Source organism: Arachis ipaensis, chromosome B2 (assembly GCF_059453495.1).
Source record: "Arachis ipaensis isolate K30076 ecotype BB chromosome B2, ASM5945349v1, whole genome shotgun sequence".
In the NCBI taxonomy this organism is placed as follows: domain Eukaryota; kingdom Viridiplantae; phylum Streptophyta; class Magnoliopsida; order Fabales; family Fabaceae; genus Arachis; species Arachis ipaensis.
The window spans coordinates 74215887-74226417 of NC_142437.1; positions in this window are offsets into that span (position 1 = coordinate 74215887).

Consider the following 10531-nt stretch of genomic DNA (forward strand, 5'->3'; position numbering starts at 1 on the left):
CTTCCAAGAACAGACATGAACTGGATTTCACTAATTCAAATCAGAAAATAAAGTACAAGTAAACTTGTAAGAAGATAGCTCATGAAAGCAGGGAACATAGAATCGAGCGTCGAACCCTCACCGGAAGTGTATGCACTCTAATCGCTCAGGTGTTTAAGGTTTGATTCTCTTAATTCTCTACTAATCTTACTTTCTAAGACTTGCTATTCTTCTACCAATCAACAAATAATTTAATGTACAGATACACATATCAAGAGGTCTTTTAACGGTTGTAATGGGGTTAGGGTCAAGGTAGGATTGTATTTGGTCAAGTGGACTAAAATCTGAATCCTTAATTAACCTAAACTTCCCACCTAACTTAAGACAATCCATGTAATTACAATGCAAAATCTAACTGCCCATTAACTATGTTTACCACATATTCATCCATCCCAACTTTAGTACAACTCATATGCATTGCTACCAACATTTACTTTGGGGCATTTTGTCCCCTTTTTGTTGTTTGCTCTTTTTCTTTTCTTTTCTTTTTCTTTTTCTTTCATAATTTTTCTTTCTTTTTCTTTTCTCAAGGCATATAATTAAGGTATTGAATGCATGAACATATTCTCAACATTCTTTCACATTTTCAGAAAATTCTAACATACTCAATTCTCAAACTAAATGTTTCCAAACCCAATTTCCCCACACTTAAATCATAAGCACTCTCACTAGTCTAAGCTTACCAAGGATTCAAATTAAGGACATTATTATTTTTCGCTTAGAGTTAATGATGTGCGAGTGGACGGGTTGCTCCAATTGACGCTTTTCTCCAAAGATTGTGCAAATGAACTTGTCTGTTGCCCCATATAGAAGTTCTTTTCCTTTCCTTTCTCGGTGGCCATCCTGAAAGAAGAGAAAAGGGAAGAAAAGTAACCCAAAAATAAGGATAAGAAAACAAATAAAGTATGGGTGGGTTGATGCCAAATAACGAGGGTCTCAATTACATGGTAGCTACAACATGCAAGTGAGAAAACAGTAGAAGCAAATGGCATATCAATAGTGCAAAAATTGCAACAATGAGGGAGAGAGAGTGGGTCATGAAAGACAATATAAGTTCAAATCAATGCAAAAGGAATACAAGTGTCATAAAAGAGTAGCATTGACCTATAAATAATATTACCCAACAATGGAAACAAGTCACGAAGTACAAAAAGAAAGCAATAGAAATGCAACAGTGGAATAAGAACATTTAACACCAATAGAAAAATAATAAACATAGAAAAGAAAATAAAAACATGCATACAGTTAAAATGCAATGAATAAAAATATGCAAATAAATTAAGTAAAATAGAATGAAAGTGAAGAAGGATGAGAAGTTAAAGAGATGAAGAAGAAGAAAGTAAGAAGGGAGAGAAAGAAGGAAGAAAGAAGAAAGAAATTAGGATTAGAAAAGAAAAGATAAGAAAAGTGGCGGCGCAGGGATCTGGTTGTGTTGCGCAAATGACGTGCACACGTGCTCCACGCGTACGCGTGGGTTGCGCGAATGGGAGGCTACGCGTGGGTGTCGGTCACGCGTATGCGTGACCGTGTTTGTGCTACTCGTGCGAAGGCATCATTGCGCGCGCACAAGTCTCTATTTGTCTTGGGGTGTGTGCCAAAATAACATGTGACGCGTGCGCGTCATTGACGCGTACGCGTGAGTGGTTAGAATTTGAAAATGGCGCGCACGCATCAGGGACGCGTACGCGTGGCTGATTTTGTGCCTTGGGCACAGTGCCCGCACCAAGCCAGCACAACTTTCGGCCTGACACCCCTTTACGCCGATTTGTAGGGTAATGTATACGCGAGGGTGACGCGTACGCATGGAAAGCTTATTTGCAATTGACGCGGACACGTCAGGGACGTGCACGCGTGGGCGTGTTTGTGCCTAAGGCACGCCTCCAGCCACACTCCCGCGCAACTTTTTGTAAGGTTTAGCGTCGCATGTGACGCGTGAGCGTGATTCACGCGCACGCGTGGAACGCGCTTTTCTCCCTTTTTTTTTCTAAATTACTCACCACTATAATAAAACAACGCCAAAAATTGACGTGGCAGAAATTGGCTGGTTAAGAAATTTATAATAGAAATGTGTTGCAAGTACAGTTCTTAACCAGCAAAAATTCGCTTGTCAATTTAGAAGAGTTATCACAGATTTAAGAATAAGATTACTGGGAGTATGAATCCCAGGTCGTCTCCCAACGAGTTGACAAAAGAGTGCAGCTTATTGGTCAGAGGTTTTCCCAGAAATTTTGAGTTTGAGAAATAGGAAAATAAATAATTGTAAAATTAAACAATGGAAATTAACGAGAGAATTTATATAATTAAATTAAAAACCTTGATCGGGAGAAGATTATTGGAATTTCTATCCTTGTTGGAATTTCCCAAGTTTAATAATAAAAGGTTGTTGCTCTAGTTGGTCATCCCTTAATTATTAAGGAAAAGTCTAGTAACTAACTAACCAACTATGTCACAGGTCCTAATCCTTTCCTAAGAAGGGATTAGAGTAAGAGACTAGAGTTGTCAGTCATCAACTACCCATTAGAATTAACACTTGAGTATCCCAACTCAAGGTTCTCCTTTCAATCAACTCCCAATCAAGTTAGGGAACTACTCCATTATCATGAATATAAACTTCACAGAATAAAAAGGGGGATAAAAGGAAAACATGATAGACAACAATTAAAAATCAATTAAAAGTAAAAAGGTTCTTGTATTAATAAATCCCAAAATACAACATACTTATCCAAACAGGGTTAATGGGCAGTAAAAAGAAAGGGAATTAAGAAAACAAACTAGAATAATGAAACTTCCATGGAGGTAATGATCCTTCTCAGTATCCAAAAGCAAAAGCATGAAACTCTAAAACTATGAATGTGAAGAACCCTAGAGGAAGGAGTAGAATTCTCTTTAAGATTCGAAAACTAAACTAAAACTATGCGTAATGTGAATGTCTGAATGTCTCTGATTGTGTTTTATAGGCTCCTGAGCAGGTAAGCCATGAAACTTAGGTATCAAGTTGAATAGCGCAGTCTTCAGTTCAAAATCTGTAGCCAAATTTGGGTGACGTGCTTGATACAGTTGCAGAGTAAAGTCTGGGGCTCCTGCCTCCTGGAGAGTAATCCTCCTGGGTGCTGCCATGTTACCTGCACGTAAATCAACTGAATCAGTAGTAGAGGAGCTTGTTTCTTCCTCAAATGGCGGTTCAGATTCGCTCTCAGATAAGACTAGTGAATTGGCAACAACCACTTCACCACCCTCAGAGGCTAACCGACACCGAGCTTGCCTAATACGTGAAAGAGTTCTTTCCATTTCAGAATCAAATGCGGCTAAGCTCGGATCAGGTAGTGAACGCGTCATTCAACAAAAGAAACATATAGCTCATAGTAATAAAACAAAATAAAATAAAATGCAAATAAATAAATTCTAACCAATAAATTAGCACACTATTGCAACTCCCCGGCAACGGCGCCAAAAATTGACGTGGCAGAAATTGGCCGGTTAAGAAATTAATAATAGAAATGCATTGCAAGTACAGTTCTTAACCAGCAAAATTCTGCTTGTCAATTTAGAAGAGTTATCACAGATTTAAGAATAAGATTACTGGGAGTATGAATCCCAGGTCGTCTCCCAACGAGTTGACAAAAGAGTGCAGCTTGTTGGTCAGAGGTTTTCCTAGAAATTTTGAGTTTGAAAAACAGGAAAATAAATAATTGTAAAATTAAACAACAGAAATTAACGAGAGAATTTATATAATTCAATTAAAAGCCTTGATCGGGAGAAGATTAATTGGAATTTCTATCCTTGTTGTAATTTTCCAAGTTTAATAATAAAAGGTTGTTGCTCTACTTGGTCATCCCTTAATTAATAAGGAAAAGTCTAGTAACTAACTAACCAACTATGTCACAGGTCCTAATCCTTTCCTAAGATGGGATTAGAGTAAGAGACTAGAGTTGTCAGTCATCAACTACCCATTAGAATTAACACTTGAGTATCCCAACTCAAGGTTCTTCTTTCAATCAACTCCCAATCAAGTTATGGAACTACTCCATTATCATGAATATAAACTTCACAAAATTAAAAGGGGGATAAAAGGAAAACATGATAAACAACAATTAAAAATCAATTAAAAGTAAAAAGGTTCTTGTATTAATAAATCCCAAAATGCAACATACTTATCCAAACAGGGTCAATGGGCAGTAAAAAGAAAGGGAATTAAGAAAACAAAGTAGAATAATTAAACTTCCACGGAGGTAATGATCCTTCTCAGTATCCAAAAGCAAAAGCAATAAACTCTAAAACTATGAATGTGAAGAACCCTAGAGGAAGGAGTAAAATTCTCTCTAAGATTCGAAAACTAAACTAAAACTATGCGTAATGTGAATGTGTGAATGTCTCTGAATGTGTGTTGAGTCTCTGCATGTTTCCTGGCTCTATTCTGTGTTCCTGGGCCGAAAACTGGGTCAAAACTCGGCCCGAAATCGCCCCCCAGCGTTTTCTGTTATTTATACAGATCGCGCATGTCACGCGTACGTGTCAGCGCATCATTTGACGATTTTCCTTGCCACGCGTGCGCGTCAGGAACGCGCATGTGTCACTATGCAGAATTCCAATTCGCGCGCACGCGTGAGCCATGCGTGCGCGTCGCTTCTCGCTGATTGTCTCCTTTATTTCTTGTGCTCCTTCCATTTTTGCAAGCTTCCTCTCCATCCTCTAAGCCATTCCTTGTCCTGTAAAGCCTGAAAATACTGAACACGCGAATCACGGCATCGAATGGTACGAGAGGAGATTAAGAATACACAATTTAAAGGCTCAGGAAGCAGGTTTTCAATCATAGAGCATAATTAGGAAGGAATTGTAAAATCATGCAAATAGTATGAATAAGTGAGTAAAGAGTTGATAAAAATCACCCAAATTAGCACAAGATAAACCACAAAATAGTGGTTTATCAAGTAGCCTTATGTGTACTAGGATCCTATCCTTCACAGCTTCTATGTGGTGACTGCGGAGTCTCGAGTCCGTAAGTACGTAGTTAGAGACCATCCTTTTCAACACTCGCTAGCTTCACCCTTTGATCCTGATGCATCGTATGATTTTCCACTGTCGTGGTTACATCTCGATTATGTCCACCATCCTTTTGACTTCATGCATGGAGGTCCTATTCCAGCATAGCAGGATGGTCAGACAGTGCCTGAGTCTGGCCCTGTCATCGATAACTACATCCCTGAGTCTCCTCCAGTGGATTTGGACCTATTGATAGAGTCTCTTTCTACTCACTCCTCTGACCCTTTTACCATAGAGCCTATCGGGACTTCAACCACAGCTTTCGGTCAGCTTTCAGCAGTTGAGCAGATTTTTCCTAGTGGTATAGCTTTTGTAGGCGACAGTAGTGATGGTAGTTGATGCGTGAGCATCTTTCCTATCTTTTCCTAGTGATTTTGCATTCAATTTGTTGAGTTTAATCAAGAATTAATTATCTTTTAGCCACTATGGATGCTACTTTGAGTCGTATATAATTCTGTTTATTTTAGGTAGCATTCGACTGAATTTGATGGAGTTTCCGCAGAAAAAGAGAAGAAGGCGAATGATGATGTCAACCCTGACCTCTTTGCAGTCAAACCTGAATATCTCGAGCTACAGAGGTCCAATGGACGTGATTCCAGTGGCGTTAGAAAGCTAACTTTCAGAGCTTTTCAACGATATAATAGTCCATACTTATTTTTCATCAATTCTGCCAAGACTGCGCCTAACTTGAGATTTCTCAGGTTAGGCGCAATGCTCGACAACAACATGCAAGAGAAATTAGTTCCTTCAAGTAAGGCGCAGTTCTCAAGCAATGCACACCAACACACAATGGCCACTTCAAGTAAGGCACATTCCCATCTCAAGTAAGGCGCATTATTTCCTCTTCAGTTCAAGTTACGCGTCTTGTGTGGTGAACAGCATGAAGTTAGGCGTAGCTCTTTGCCGAGTTAGGCGTGGATCCTAGTGAAGCCAAGTGGTCCCCACGTTACAAGGTGCGGATTATTTAATTAATTTTGATTAAAACTTTATTGTTATTTTAAAATAGGAAAATATATTATTTTAGTTTTAGAAAATAGATTTTAAATTAATTAGGATTAAATATAAAAGAAAAAAAGAAATTTCTCTTCTGGGGATTCCAACATTATTCCAAATTGACAGTTTAACAGAATCCTAATTTTCACTCTTTTCTATGAGCAACTAAACATCCACTGTGAAGGTTAGGAGCTCTGTCTATTGTATGGATTGATTCTATTGTTTTTGTATTTTAATTCATGTTTTGATTCATTTAATTCAAGAACTATTTTCGTTCTTTATTTTATGAAATTGGGTGAAACGGAAGTATGACCCTTTTTCTAATTGAGTTCTTGTATAACTTGGAAAATCTCTTTACTTGAACAACAGCTTGAAAACATATTCTCCTAAATTTCTAATTATCTGGATTTAATGGGATACGTGACATATAATCCTCTTATATTTGGATAATTGGGATTTTTGTGGCATAATAACCAGAATTAAACTTCACCCTCTAATTGGAGTAAATTGACCAAGGAATTGGCGGTTGATGAGAGTTAGAGGAGACTAAAAAGGTCTAAGGAATTAGGGTTTAGTCACATATAGTTTCCCAGGAATTAAATCTTACATGATTAAAATAAATTAATAAGAAAAGTCAATCCGGAAAATAGATAACTTTGAAACCTTAACTGCTTTCTCCATATTTTATTCCCAACTTATTTATTGACTGTCTTCTGATCTTCTGAGTTTCCTATTTAATGCTTTTTGAACTCTCAACACCATTTTTTGTTTGTCTAACTAAGTAAATCACTTAACCATTGTTGCTTAGTCCATCAATCCTTGTGGGATCGACCCTCATTCATTTGAGGTACTACTTGGTACGACCCGGTGCACTTGCCGGTTAGTTTGTGGTTGTAAATTCTGCACCAAGGTTTTGGTGCCGTTGCCGGGGATTGATAGTGATTAACAACTATCAGTTGTTTGATTGCTTAGATTAGGCATTTTAGTTTTAATTTTATTTAAATTTTACTTTAGTATTTTCAAAAAAAAAAATAAATAAAATAATACATAAATAAAAAAATTATGTTCTTTCTTCTTTGCTTTCCTGTTTACCACATGGTGCGTTTAATTCTTTTTTATTTTTGTGCTAAGAAAAATAATAGAGAGAGATCACATGGGTTACTACTCACACCCAAGGAGTGATTCATATTATTATGAATGGGGGAAACAATTTTTGGTTGGCAAAGTCAAAACCAAAGAAACTTCAGTGCTCCATGTTCCAACTATCAAGAACCACCATCTCCATATTCATATTAAGAACTACCATCTCCATATTCATACCAAGAACCACCACTTCTCTATCCATATCAAGAACCATCATCTTTCTACCCATATAAGAGCCACTATCTCCCTATTCATACCAAGAACCATCATCTTTTTACTCTTATCAAGAATCACCATCTCCTTCTTATTCATATCAAGAGCCACCATCTCCTTATTCATATCAAGAACCCTCATATCTTGAGCTTCTCATGAAAGAATTCATACATGATATAAAGACGAGTGTCAAAAATATAGAAAAATATGTGCAGTTGATTATCAAGTCCCAGGAAGAGGAACAAGCAAATTCCTTTCCAAGAGATATAATGCAAGATCCTATAGAAGAAAGTGAGAATATCAATCAAAGGAGTTTACACTCCAATGAGTTAGAGAACTTTCCACCCTCACACATGGAAGAAGAGGAAGATGCAAAAATAAAGGAGGAAGATGCACAAACAAAGGAGGTTGTAAGGGATGAAAACAATTATGGGAATCTACACTCTAATGAAGTAGAGATTGGCATAGAGAGTGAGTTTATTGAACCACCAATTCAAGAAGTTCTTGATGAAGGGTACACTCTAACCATCATACAACACCCAAATTTTGAAATCAAAGAAGTGAAGGAAACCAAGGAAAGCACTTAAAAGGGGATTGTGACCAAGAAACAGAAGAAAATATCCATGAAAAAGAGAAGGTCAGAAAAAAACAATCCAACCTCTACACCAACAAGCAAGGTGAATCAAGTTAATCACAATAAAAGAAAGCTTGTTCGGAGAAATTTATATCAGGAGGCACTAATTTTCATTTCTCCCCCCTTGGAGACATTTCTTTTAACCAACTGGAAGAAGAGGAAAAAAATTTAATAATCAAGTGTCAAGCTAGTGACATAAAAGAAGCACTTGTTGGGAGGCAACCCGATAATTTTGTATCCTTAGTTATTTTTCATAGTAGTGGTTTTCTTACTTATTTAATTTTTATTGAGTTTTTACTGTTTTTCTTTCGTTTTAAATGTGTTCTGATCATGCAGCTATTTTAGAACAAGAATCGAACACTTTAAAAAAAAAAGAAAAAAAAAAGATGAAAGGCCGAAAGTTGCGCTGGAGTTGTGCAGGAACTATGTGATAAACCACTATTTTATGGTTTATCTTGTGCTCAATTGAGTGGATTTTATCAACTCTTTACCCACTTATTCATAATATTTGCATGGTTTTATATTTCCTTCCTGATTTTGTGCTATGATTGAAAACATGCTTCTTTGATCTTATATTTGCTTATTATTAGTCCTCTCTTATTACCATTAGATGCCTTGATATGTGTGTTAAGTGATTTCAGAGATTACAGGGCAAGAATGGCTCAAAGGATAGAAAGGAACTATGCAAAAGTGGAAGGAATACAAGAAGTTGAAGGAACTGCAAAGCTGTCAGCCTGACCCTCTCGCAGTAAAACGGTCACAACTTGAGCTATAGAGGTTCAAACGACGCGGTTCCAATTGCGTTGGAAAGCTAACGTCCGGAGCTTCGATTTGATATATAATATGCTATAGTTTCCCTGAAGCTAGGTGACGCGACTGCGTGCTCCATGCGGCCGCGTCGCAGTGACGAAAATCAGCGTGTTTGAATTCGCAACCAGCGAATTCTGGGCTGTTTCTGACCCAGTTTGCGGCCCAGAAACACAGATTAGATGCTATAAATTGGGGGAATGCATCCATTCATCATCAAGCTTTCAAATTCACATTTTTAGGAGTAGATGTAGTTTTTAGAGAGAGAGGTTCTCTCCTCTCTCTTAGAATTAGGATTTAGGACTTCTCTTAGTTTTAGGAGTGATTCTCAATCCCAGGTTTAATGTTCTTTTATTTCAAGCTTCCCTTTTACTTTTATTCATTCCATTACTTTAGTTGATTATTTACTTTGCCATTTAATTTATGAATTCTTCTATGTTCCAGATTATTTGAATTAATGTTATTTGAGGTATTTCAGTTTAATATTACTTTCTTTTATTTATGCTATTATTGCTTTTACTCTGAAGACATCTTTATTCCAATAGATTTACTTTCCCCTTTTGGTCTTGGTTAAGAAATCAGTAACTCAGGAGTTATCTTATCTCAACATAATTGATAACTGTTATCTTTGCTAATTGAACTGAACTTCAATAATCCCAACCTTTTCTTAGGAAATAAATAGGATTCGAAGATCAAGCTAATTAGTCCCTTGACTTTCCTTTGCTTTAGTAAAGGTCAACTAAGTGGAATTAAGATTCAATCTTCTTTATTATTGAGAAGAGTAACTAATCTGGACTTCCAATTTCTCATCCCTTGCCAAAAGTTTGCTTTACAGTATTTATTTATTTTTAATTGCCAATTAAATTAATCGTCATATTTGTTCCTCATTCTTAAAACCCCAAATTCGCAATCACCATAACCAATAATAAGAACATACTTCCCTGCAGTTCCTTGAGAAGACGACCCGAGGTTTGAATACTTCGGTTATCAATTTATTTAGGGGTTTGTTACTTGTGACAACCAAAACTTTTGTAAGAAAGGTTGATTGCTTGGTTTAGTAACTATACTTACAACGAGAGTTTACTATAACTTCTAAACCATCAATCTTCAGTTCTTCAAAATGGCGCCGTTGCCGGGGAACTGCTAACGTGTGCCTTATTATTGGTTATTGTACATATTTTTCTTTTACTTGTTTATTTATTTCTGTTTTTCCTTTTTAATTTTATTTGCTACTATAAACTCTCACCCCTCTCGCTTTGAGTTTGGTTCTAACTTTGTTGAAGGAAATAGAAGTTACAGCAGGAATATGCATCAAGGTCAGACCAATCAAGGATGGATGGAGCCAAGAGGATCTAATCAACCCTTTAGGCAATAACACCCTCCAAGATATCATGGACAACGACCATTCTACAATGCATACCCAGCTGATAGATATGGTGGACAACCTTGTAACTACCAACAAGTCCCACCCCGTGCCCATAGACCAACCTCTCAACATAACCTCGAACCGCCCCACTCACAAGCTTCTCTTCACCATTCGCCACCGTATGATCCTTTCCTACCCCAGTTCCGACCCAATCACTCCCAAGCACCACCACTTCCCTATGTCTCATGTCCAAATCCATCACCCCGAGAATCAGAGGTTCGTCTCAGGGCAACAGT